Genomic DNA, 10015 nt, shown 5'->3' on the forward strand with positions numbered 1-10015 from the left:
TTACCATAGGTCCCACAGCTAGGAAGCAGCTGAGGTTACATTTGAACTCAGGTCTTTCTGATTCTAGCATGATGCCCAGCTATACCATCTAACTGTCAGTGTTAGTGCTTTCTCTCCCCTGAGATTACTTTGTATTTTTTTAAGGGGACCAGACCTGTAATTTCATCTGTGTAGGAAACTCGCAGTCAAGAAAGTCCTTCTGCCAAGGCTCTGCAATTTACAGTCTTAGAAAGTTACCTGGGAGACTTGCCAGACTCATACCACCAGTATGTGTCAGAGAAAAGACTTGGACTTAGGGCTTCCTTTCTCTAAAGTCAGTTCTCTAGTCACTAAAGCAGACTGCCTCTACTTTGCACTGAATCTCTCCAATATATTTTGGAGTTATCAATCTGTAGATGTGTTGTTTCACCCCTATATGATATAAGGTCCTTGAAAACAGACACTGCTTCATCCTTATCTTTGTGTCTAGTCCAGTGCCTGGTCAATATAATAAAGATGACAGTACTACCCATGTCAATTTGCTCATTCAGAATCATATCAATCAAACTACTAAAAGGATTACTTGATTACTTTATAGTATAGATATAGATACATACATATATATGCATATATATGTATGTGATTTATAAAGGTGGAAAAAATAATAGTAAAATTCATCTAGGGGAATAAAAAGTCAAGAATCTCAAGAGAAACAATGAAAAAATTTGGGAAGGAATCTAGCAATACCAGAACTCAAAGTATACTTTGAAGTAGTAATCATTAAAACTCGTTGGTATTAATTAAAATTAAAACAAAGAGAGAGGGCAGCTAGGTGGCACAGTGGATACAGTACTGGACCTGGAATAAAGAAGACTCATCTTCTGAGATCACCTCTGGTCTCAGACACTTACTAGCTGTGTGACCCTGAGCAAGTCACTTCACCTGGTTTGCCTCAGTTTCCTCATCAATAAGATGAACTGGAAAAAGAAATGGCAAACCACTCTAGTGTCTTTGCCAAGAAAATCCCAGATGGGATAATGAAGAGTTGGACACAACTGAACAATAACATGAAAACAAAGAGAATTCAATCAGAAGACTCAGGTTCACAACATAAAAAAGAAAATGTAGCATAGTAATTACTATATAGGTTTGATAAACCCACGACCCTGACTACTAAGTTCAATATTCACTATTCAACAAAAATTGCTGGGAAAATGAGAGAGCAATCTGGCAGAAATGAGGTTATAGACCAATATATTCTTCATAGCTTATACCAAGATAAACTCCACATAGACACATGTCTTAGATATGAAAGTGCACATCATAAACAAATTAGATGAACATAGTGTCTGGTTCATAATAGGTTTATTGTGTGAATGAATAGTAAATTGTAGCCAAAGAACTTAAAGCAAGTCAATAAATAAATCAATCCAGAGAACCAGTGTTGAAGCATGCTAGCCAGCTCTTTACAGAGAGAAGAGTGATGGACTAAGGTGTAAAATGAGTCATACATTTTTGGGCATGAGCAAGATGAAACTTTTTTGTGTGTTTTAGCAAAGGCATATTTTATTATAGTGGTTTTCCTTTTTCTCTTTTAATTGGCTTAAGTAGAAAAGAGAAGGGAGATAAATAAAGCGTTCTTTTCCAAAATGAGAAGAGAACAGAAAGAAGGCCAAAAGGAATCACAGACAAACAAGAGATTTTTGAAAGTTACATACTGAATTTGTTATATAATTCAATAGAAAAGTAAAATAACTGTAAACAATATAAAGTATTTGGGAATCTACCTGCCAAGACAAATCCAGGAACTATATGAAAGCAACTCAAAACAATTTTCACACAAATGAAGTCATATCTGAACAACTGGAAAAATAATAATTGCTCATGGATAGGCCAAGCCAATATAATAAGAATGACAATCCTACATAAATTAATTTACTTATTCAATCTTATATCATTACTTATTCAACATTATATCTTATTCAAACTACCAAACTACCAAACTACCAAAAATTATTTTATAGAGCTAGAAAAAAGAAAAATAGAACTCCTCTGGAAAGACAAAAGGACAAGAATATCAAGAGAATTATAAAAAAAGTGAAGGAAGGAAGCCTAGCAGTTTCAGGCATCAAGCTTTATTACAAAGTGGTAATCAAAACAATCTGGTACTGGCTAGGAGACAGAGTTGTGCGTCAATGGAATAAACAGACTGGGTACACAATACACAGTAGGTAATGACACAGTAATCTAGTGTCTGATAAACCCAAAGATCCCAACTTTTGAGACAAGAACTCACTATTTGATAAATATTGCTGGGAAAACTGAAAAGTAGTTTGGCAGAAAGTAAGTACAGACCAACATCTCACACCATCTACCAAGATAAGGTCAAAATAGGTACATGATTTAGACAAAAGGGTGTTACCATAAGCAAATTAGGGGAACAGGAAAGAGAAAATGCACTCTACATAAGAGAAATTCACACTTTCAAGCATAAACCTACCTTCTGTTCTAATATATTATATATATATATATATATATATGAAAATGCTCGTTTTAGGACTATGGAGTCTGAATGTAGGTCAAAGTATACTCTTTTTTTTCTTTCTTTTGGTTTATTTCTTTTGCTATGATTCTTTGTTCACTACATGACTAATGTTGAAATATGTTTAATATGACTATACATGCATAGCCATTGGGGAGGAAGGGAGAGAGGGAGGGAGAAAAAAATTTGGAACTCAAAATCTTATAAAAGTGAATATTGAAAACTATCTTTACATGTAACTAGAAAAAAGTAAAATACTATTAAGTGAAAAAAAAGAAAATGCTCATTTATTTAGTATATGTTAAGGTCAGAATTTAAAAAAAAATAATATTCAAAGTATTAAATATTATTAAAATGGATATTAAATAAAAATATTTAAAATATTAAATAAAAAGAGCTATTTTCCCTTTTAAAAAAATCTTTCTATACTCAGTTTCTAGCCTACAGCCGGCACATAGTAGGGGCTTATGGAATTGAAATCATTATTGAATTGAATTGAATACGGACTCACTTTGAAGTACAGACCAGGCCCATCCTCACCCCTATAGACTTTGGTTTCCTCATCCATAAAAACGAGGTTAGTTTTTTGGGAAAGCTTCCCTACCTCAGTCTGTCATGTGGTTAAATGGTTAATGTTCTCTAGCTGCTTTGAAGACACAAAGCCTGAGCACTATTAAACCCTGAAAGGGAGTAGCCAGCATTCCAGGAGCCCTGGGTAAGCAGAGTCCAAAGTTGAAGACTTGGGTTGTGTCAGAGTGATCATCAAGCAGCCCAGCCACTCTGGCTCATTCTTCACAGGATGAGGTCACAGCAGCTTGGAAGCAGGCTTCCCCTTGGGCTTTTCCAAAGCAGAGACCAAAGACAGTTGTCAGTGCAGACAGGAGGCCAGGGCCTGTAGGATGAGTCAGATCATATCCAGGACAGGGACCCAGGAATGTGGATGACTTCACACCACCATTGTTCTTCCCCACAGCCTTGGGAGTAATGACTCCCCAGAAAGGAAATGGTTGCCCCTAATGGGATGGCTAAGCAGTGCTATTTAGCCCTTTCCTGATCCCAGACAGATATGGGGGGAATGATTCGTATGCCACACTCCCAGGGAGTCCTCCCAGCCTCATTTTGCCAATACATAAATTAAAGTGTCCTCCATCAGGGGTTCTTGACTTTTTTTTGAATCATGGACCTTTCTGATAGTTTGGGGAAGCCAATGGATCTCTTCTCAGAATAATGATTTTAAATGTATAAGATAAAATATATAGGATTCCCAAGGAAACCAGTTACATTTAAATACACTAATGGAAATATTTTTAAAAATTAGTCTATGGCCTCAGATTAAGAAACATTGCTGTATGTGAAAAAGTATAAGGGTTGGTCTCAGAAATGAGATGATTCTTCCCAATGGAATGTTTCTTTCCAAAAAAAATAAAATTTGCCTGATTCCATTCTCATAATATGTATAATTTCTCCAAAGATCTTGACTTAATTCTCCACAAAGGAAAATCCAAAGTAGATGAAGAATATCTACTGCAGACTATGTATATATTTAGATGGATACTTACCCCACAGACTAGGTGCATCCTGAATAGACACTGCAGATAGTAACGAACTGGGACCAACACTGCATAAGAGGAAGGGAGCTGATTGGATTACCTTTGGGAAATTACCAGATTCTTTCAATGACCCCAAGATTCTCCTTGAAACATGGGATCATTTTTTTTAACCTCAGTATTCTTCTGGTGGTCCTGTATGATTACAAGTCAAGGAATACCACAGGACCCAAGAATTAAAGTTGTGGATCAACCAAAAGTTAGTGGACAGTCTCATGGAGGACATGACCAGATTGCAACATACTACCAATGGAGAACTGTGAAAGAGAAGGAACCAGCATCATCATAGAAAGGGATGATTAGAAAAGGAAATAAGTATGTTATGTAGTAAGAGTAAGATATAATTGATGACCAGGCCACATGCTTTATTTTTATTTATGCAATGTCAAGCATTCTAGAGGAAGGCTTTGAGTACTGAGTTGACCCCCTATGGAACATACGTGTGACGATATGAACAAATATAGTACAAGATCAGAAGGTATGAACAGGCTGGCTATGAGGTGTGTCACATTGGGGGACCCTATTGATGACTTCCCATTGCTATCTAGATATCCTAATGGCAATAATGGGGCAACTATGTGGCATAGAAAATGGAACACTAACCTAGAGTCACAAAAGCCCAAGTTCCAATTTAGCCTCAGATGCTCACCAACTGAGTGACTCTGGGTAAATCACTTACCTATATGCCTCAGTTTCCTCATCTGTAAAATGATCTGGAGAAAAACATAGCAAATCACTCCAAAATCTTTGCCAAGAAAACCCCAAATGGGGTCATGAATAGTCAGACATGACTGAAGTGACTGAACAACACGGCAATAAGAATAAATACTAACATTTCAACAGCAATTTAAGATTTACAAATCCTTCTTTAAAACACTCCTGTAAGAGGGGGAGCACAATATAATTATCCCTACTTTATAGCTGAGGAAACTCAGGCTCACAGAAGTAAGGAAGGAAAATTCTATACTCTGTGTTTTAGGCACAATGCTGCTAGAGACAAATTTGCGAATTAAATAACTCTAATTCTAAGCATTTATTCTCAGGAAGGAAGAAAGCTGAACTGGACAGAAATCCAGCCTGCCTTTGAAAATTTCTCTTAAACAAGCCACTTCTCCTCACAGTTTAGAGTTCCTAATTAAAAAACAAAATTCTGCAATAAGACATAATTCCAGGGCTCAGGTTAGCTTCATATTAGACATTACCTTGAACTCAGTCATCATGAGACACAGAAAAGATTGGGAAATAGCTTGGTCCTTAAGATGAAAAAAAAGACATTTGTTATAAATCAATAAAATGCAGCACTAGGGCATTTAAATAAGTTAAAATGCTACTTATCGCCCCTGGCAGGGTTGTTGTAAGGATCAAATAGGATAATATCTGTGAAGAATTTGCACAGTCCCTGGTGCACAGTAGCTACTTACTAAATGCTTGTTCCCTCCCTCAGTTACCAGAAAGGAAAGAAAGTGTTGTTTTTCTTATTGGAATGTTTTGTCGAATCGGTGACAATGTAAAGATTCTCGAGCGTTTGTAGTTAAACTAATATTTGCAGATGTTCAGTGCTGAGATCTCACACAAGCCACCAGGATGTCTGAGTCAGTCACTGTCCTGAGTCATCCAACAGAACAATAGTTATTTAACTTTTGGCTCATTTAGGAGAATCATTATCCTAAAGCCCTCTGTAGCTACAACTTTCAAGGATTCTTCTTTCAGTCTGGTAGAAAAGCAAATTTAAGAGATACTTCTGTTGATTGAATGACAAGACTTCCTCCTTCTCTTAGTCTGATCATCACCCTGTATTCTGGTCAAGCTACAGAGAAAGTAGGTACTGCTTCTGTGTGAATTCATCAGCGGTCCCCTGCCCTTGTCTAGTCACTACCCTAACTGTATTTTCAGAGAAAACAAACTTTGGCTTGGTTTTTTCTTTAGAAACCATGTAAGCCTTTGAAAAAGATGTTAAAAGGATTGCAGACTAGGACATTGATTAAATATTTAAAAGGTGGTCTACTGATATGGGACTAAGGACTTCAGATGATACTATTACTACTGCTACTACTACTACTACTACTACTACTACTACTAAGATTTATATAACACTTACCATGTGCCAGATACTGTCTTAAGCCTTTTAGAAATATTAGTTACGATAGCTAACATTATATAGTGCCTACTATGTGCTGGGCACTATGCTAAGCATTTAACTATTATTATAAATAATGACTTGCCTAAGGTCACAAAACTAGTAAGTGTCTCAGAACAGATTTGAACTCCCCCACAGAGCTCTATGCACTGAGTCACCTAGCTGACTACAGTACTATCTTCATAATATTTTCTAATCTGTAGCCTCAAAGGGGAACAATAGGTATAGGGAAAGATGGAGGGGGTTCAATGTGCTCCTGAAGACACGAAATGTGTTTCCTAAGATTCCACAACTGTTTAAACTGGTAAAAAATATTGAAACACTCAACTTCTGCTCAAGAACTTAGAATGGCTCCCTATTCCCTACTAGATGAAGTCCAAGTTCTTTCCTTCTTCTTAAGCCTCTTCTTAAGTCTTCCATGGGCATCTACATTTACTCTCTTTGTTTCCCAGTAGGAAACCACCGCTCTAGCCAGACTGGTCTTCCCCAAGGGGGCCAGGCTCTAGGCCTTTACCCAAGACCTCCTCCTTACCAGGTGGCTACTTTGCAGCAGCATAAGCCTTTTACATGCATTATTTCATTTGACTTACATGGAAACCTTGGGAGAGAAGTAATTCAAGTATTACTCCCCCCATTTTACAAATGAAACAGATTCAGAGAGGGAAAGTCATTTGCTGAAGACTGGTGATATCAGTCAAATAAGATAATATTTGTAAAGTGCTTAGCCTACTGCCTGGCACACAGTAGGTGCTCAAAAAATGCTTGTTCCTTCCTTCCCTCTTCCATGGAACAAGTTTTTTTTTTAAATTTTATTTTTATTTAAAATTTTTAATGTTCTGCAATCACTACCATAAAATTTAGATGTTCCCCCCTCTACGTACCACCCACCACCCTCCTCCCTCCCCAAGATGGCATACAATTCTATGTGGGATCTACACATACATTCCTATTGAATATATTTTCACTATAGTCATGCTGTGTAGACGAACTAAAATAAGTGGAAGAAATCATATAACAAATCAAAACATAATACACACACACACACACACACACACACACACACACACACACACACAAATGATCCACTACATTCTGCGATTGAATTCCATAGTTCTTTCTCTGAGTGTGGAAGGCATTTTGCCTTAGAAGAACATTGGGAATTTTTTTTTTTTAATGTCCTTGCATTGCTGTGAAGATCCACATCTACTCTCGCACACTGTGGTCGTTACTGTGCGCAAAGTTCTCCTGGTTCTGCTCCTTTTGCTCATCATCAGATCATATAAGGAACAAGTTTTTAATTAAGCATCTACTATATGCCTAGGGAAAGGGCTACAAGTACAGAGAATGAAACAATTTCTACTTACAAAGAGCTTGTATTCTAATGGAGTAGACTACAGGTATGCATATTAGTATAAATAGCATAATATAAAGTAATAAATGCAAATATATTCAAAGAAGTTAAAGACATAGTAGTTTGGGAAGGTAAACTGTCAATTGAGGGTGGGGGTAGGGAATAGTAAAGGCTTCATGCCAAAGATGGCAGCTGAGCTGGATCTGAAAGAAAGAGAGGGACTCTGAGACGGAGGGAAGGAGGGAATGCATTCCAGGCATGGCTGATAGCCAATATAAAGCCACAGAGAGAGGAGCTAGAATGTCCTGTGTGAGGAACAGAGAGAAGGCTCATTTGGCTGGATTACAGGAAGGAGAGGGAGGAGATAATACACAATGTGAATGGAAAAGATAGGTTGGCTCCTGGTCAAGTAGGGCTTCTAAACTTATACAAAATAGTTTATCTTTGATCAGAGAGACAATAGAAAGCCACTGGATTGAGGCGTAGCATGCCCAGATCTGTGGTTAAAGTGAGGAGACACTTGAGAAAGGGACACCAATTAGGAAGTTTGAAATAATCTAGTCTTGATGATGATCTGAACTACGGTGGTATTGGTGTGAGGGGGGACAGGGAGGGGAGAACTGACTGAGGATTCAAAAGATTCCCAGAAGGTAGAAAGGAAAAGATATGGTAACTGATTGGGCCTGTGAGGTGATGAAAAGAAGGAATGAGTCCAGGATCATGCTGAGGTTAAGAAGCTGGAAGACTGGGGGAATGGTGACGCTTTCGACAGAAATGGTTGCTAAGGAAGCCTGGCCACTACTGATCCCATTCCCCACTTAGAAGGCTCTAGGGATGCTACCTCCAAAGTCATGATAATGTGTAATGGAAGTGTCTTGGAGGGACTTGGCACACAGTTAGACTTTCTGTAATTGGCTTTGGCTCAACAACCAGACATAAGGAGGAGCTTCACCTTGATTGACTGTGCCTGAGAACAGAGCCATTTTCTTTTAGTGGGATCTCCTTGGATGACAAAGATCCCATGAGGGACAAAGAGGCTCAATCCCTCTGAGGCCCATGAAAATAGATTTGGTTCTTTGCCTCGGCATTTGTTCTTAAATTTAGATGAAAGAAACTGGAGGCTGTGTGTGGGACCTTGTGAGTTTTGAAAGGTCATGAGAGTGAGCCACTCGATGTGCAGGTGTTGAGTCCATGCCAGTCTATGGCAGCCAGCTCAGAAATGATGCCCAAGGAGGGAGGAATGACCTGCTGGACCCCAGTCTGGCTATAGCTGGGAGAAGGACTCAATAGGCAGAGAGGTCACATTTGGAGCAGTCAGACTGGAAGTGAACCAGGAGAGAGAACTGTCATGAAAATCCAATGGGGAGAGAGTATTCAGGAGGAGAGGGTGGTCAACAGAGTCAAAGGTAGCAGATAGGCTGAGAAGGATGAGGTCTTAGAAAAGATCACTGAATTTGGCAAATAAGAAATCCTTGGGACTACAATGATGTAAGTGGAAAGATCAACCACTACAAAACAATTGAAAGTGAATTTTGCAAAATTACAAAGAACAAGGCTGTCCCAAAAGAAAAGATATGTGAAATACTTCCCCTACACACACTCCTTTGCAGAAGAGGGGGTTCCACAGGTGTGGAACATTGTATATGTTCATAAATCATTTTGGTTCCCCTCCCCATTTTCTTTCCTTTTAAAAAAAATCTTTGTTATAAGGGATGACTTTCTTATGTGGAGGAAGGACACAGAGAGAAATTTAGGGTACATGGAAACAAAAGATATACATACTCTTTTTTTTTTAGAGAGATCATTGGTAACTTTGGAGAGAACAGTTTCAGTTGAGTGATGAGGTCTATAGGCAGATTCCAAAGGATTGAAGAGTTAGAAGAGAGGAAATGAAGGTGACAAGAAGTTTGAGAAAGGAGAAAAGATATAGGACAATATAGCTTAAGGAGATGGCAGGATTAGGTGAAAGTTTTTTGAGGATGGGGAAACTTGGAAATGTTTGAAAGCAGTTAAGAAAGGACCGATTGATAAATTGAGGCTGAACATTTGAGAAGGGGGATGATTGAGGATGAGATCTACTGGAGAACTTGGGAGGGGATGAAGTCAAGTGAAGATGATGAAGGTTTGGCTTTGGCAAGGATTCTTCTTGTTAGAACATGGGGGAGAGGAGGAGACAGTGGAAGAGGATATTATAGGATTGCAAGATGAAGTAAATGGAAGAAGAGGGAATTGACTTTGAAAGACCTCAATTTTCTCAGTAAAGAGATAAGATCCTCAATTGAGAGGGGAATAGGGAAAGAAAGAAAGGTCTGGAATAGCTTCTATAGGGAGTGAGATAGGATTAGGGAAGCATAAAAAGATTTTTTTGCTACAGGGAGGTATTTTTGGAAGCTGGATAA

The sequence above is a fragment of the Notamacropus eugenii genome, chromosome 6, assembly GCF_028372415.1.
Source record: "Notamacropus eugenii isolate mMacEug1 chromosome 6, mMacEug1.pri_v2, whole genome shotgun sequence".
Taxonomy (NCBI): Eukaryota; Metazoa; Chordata; class Mammalia; order Diprotodontia; family Macropodidae; genus Notamacropus; species Notamacropus eugenii.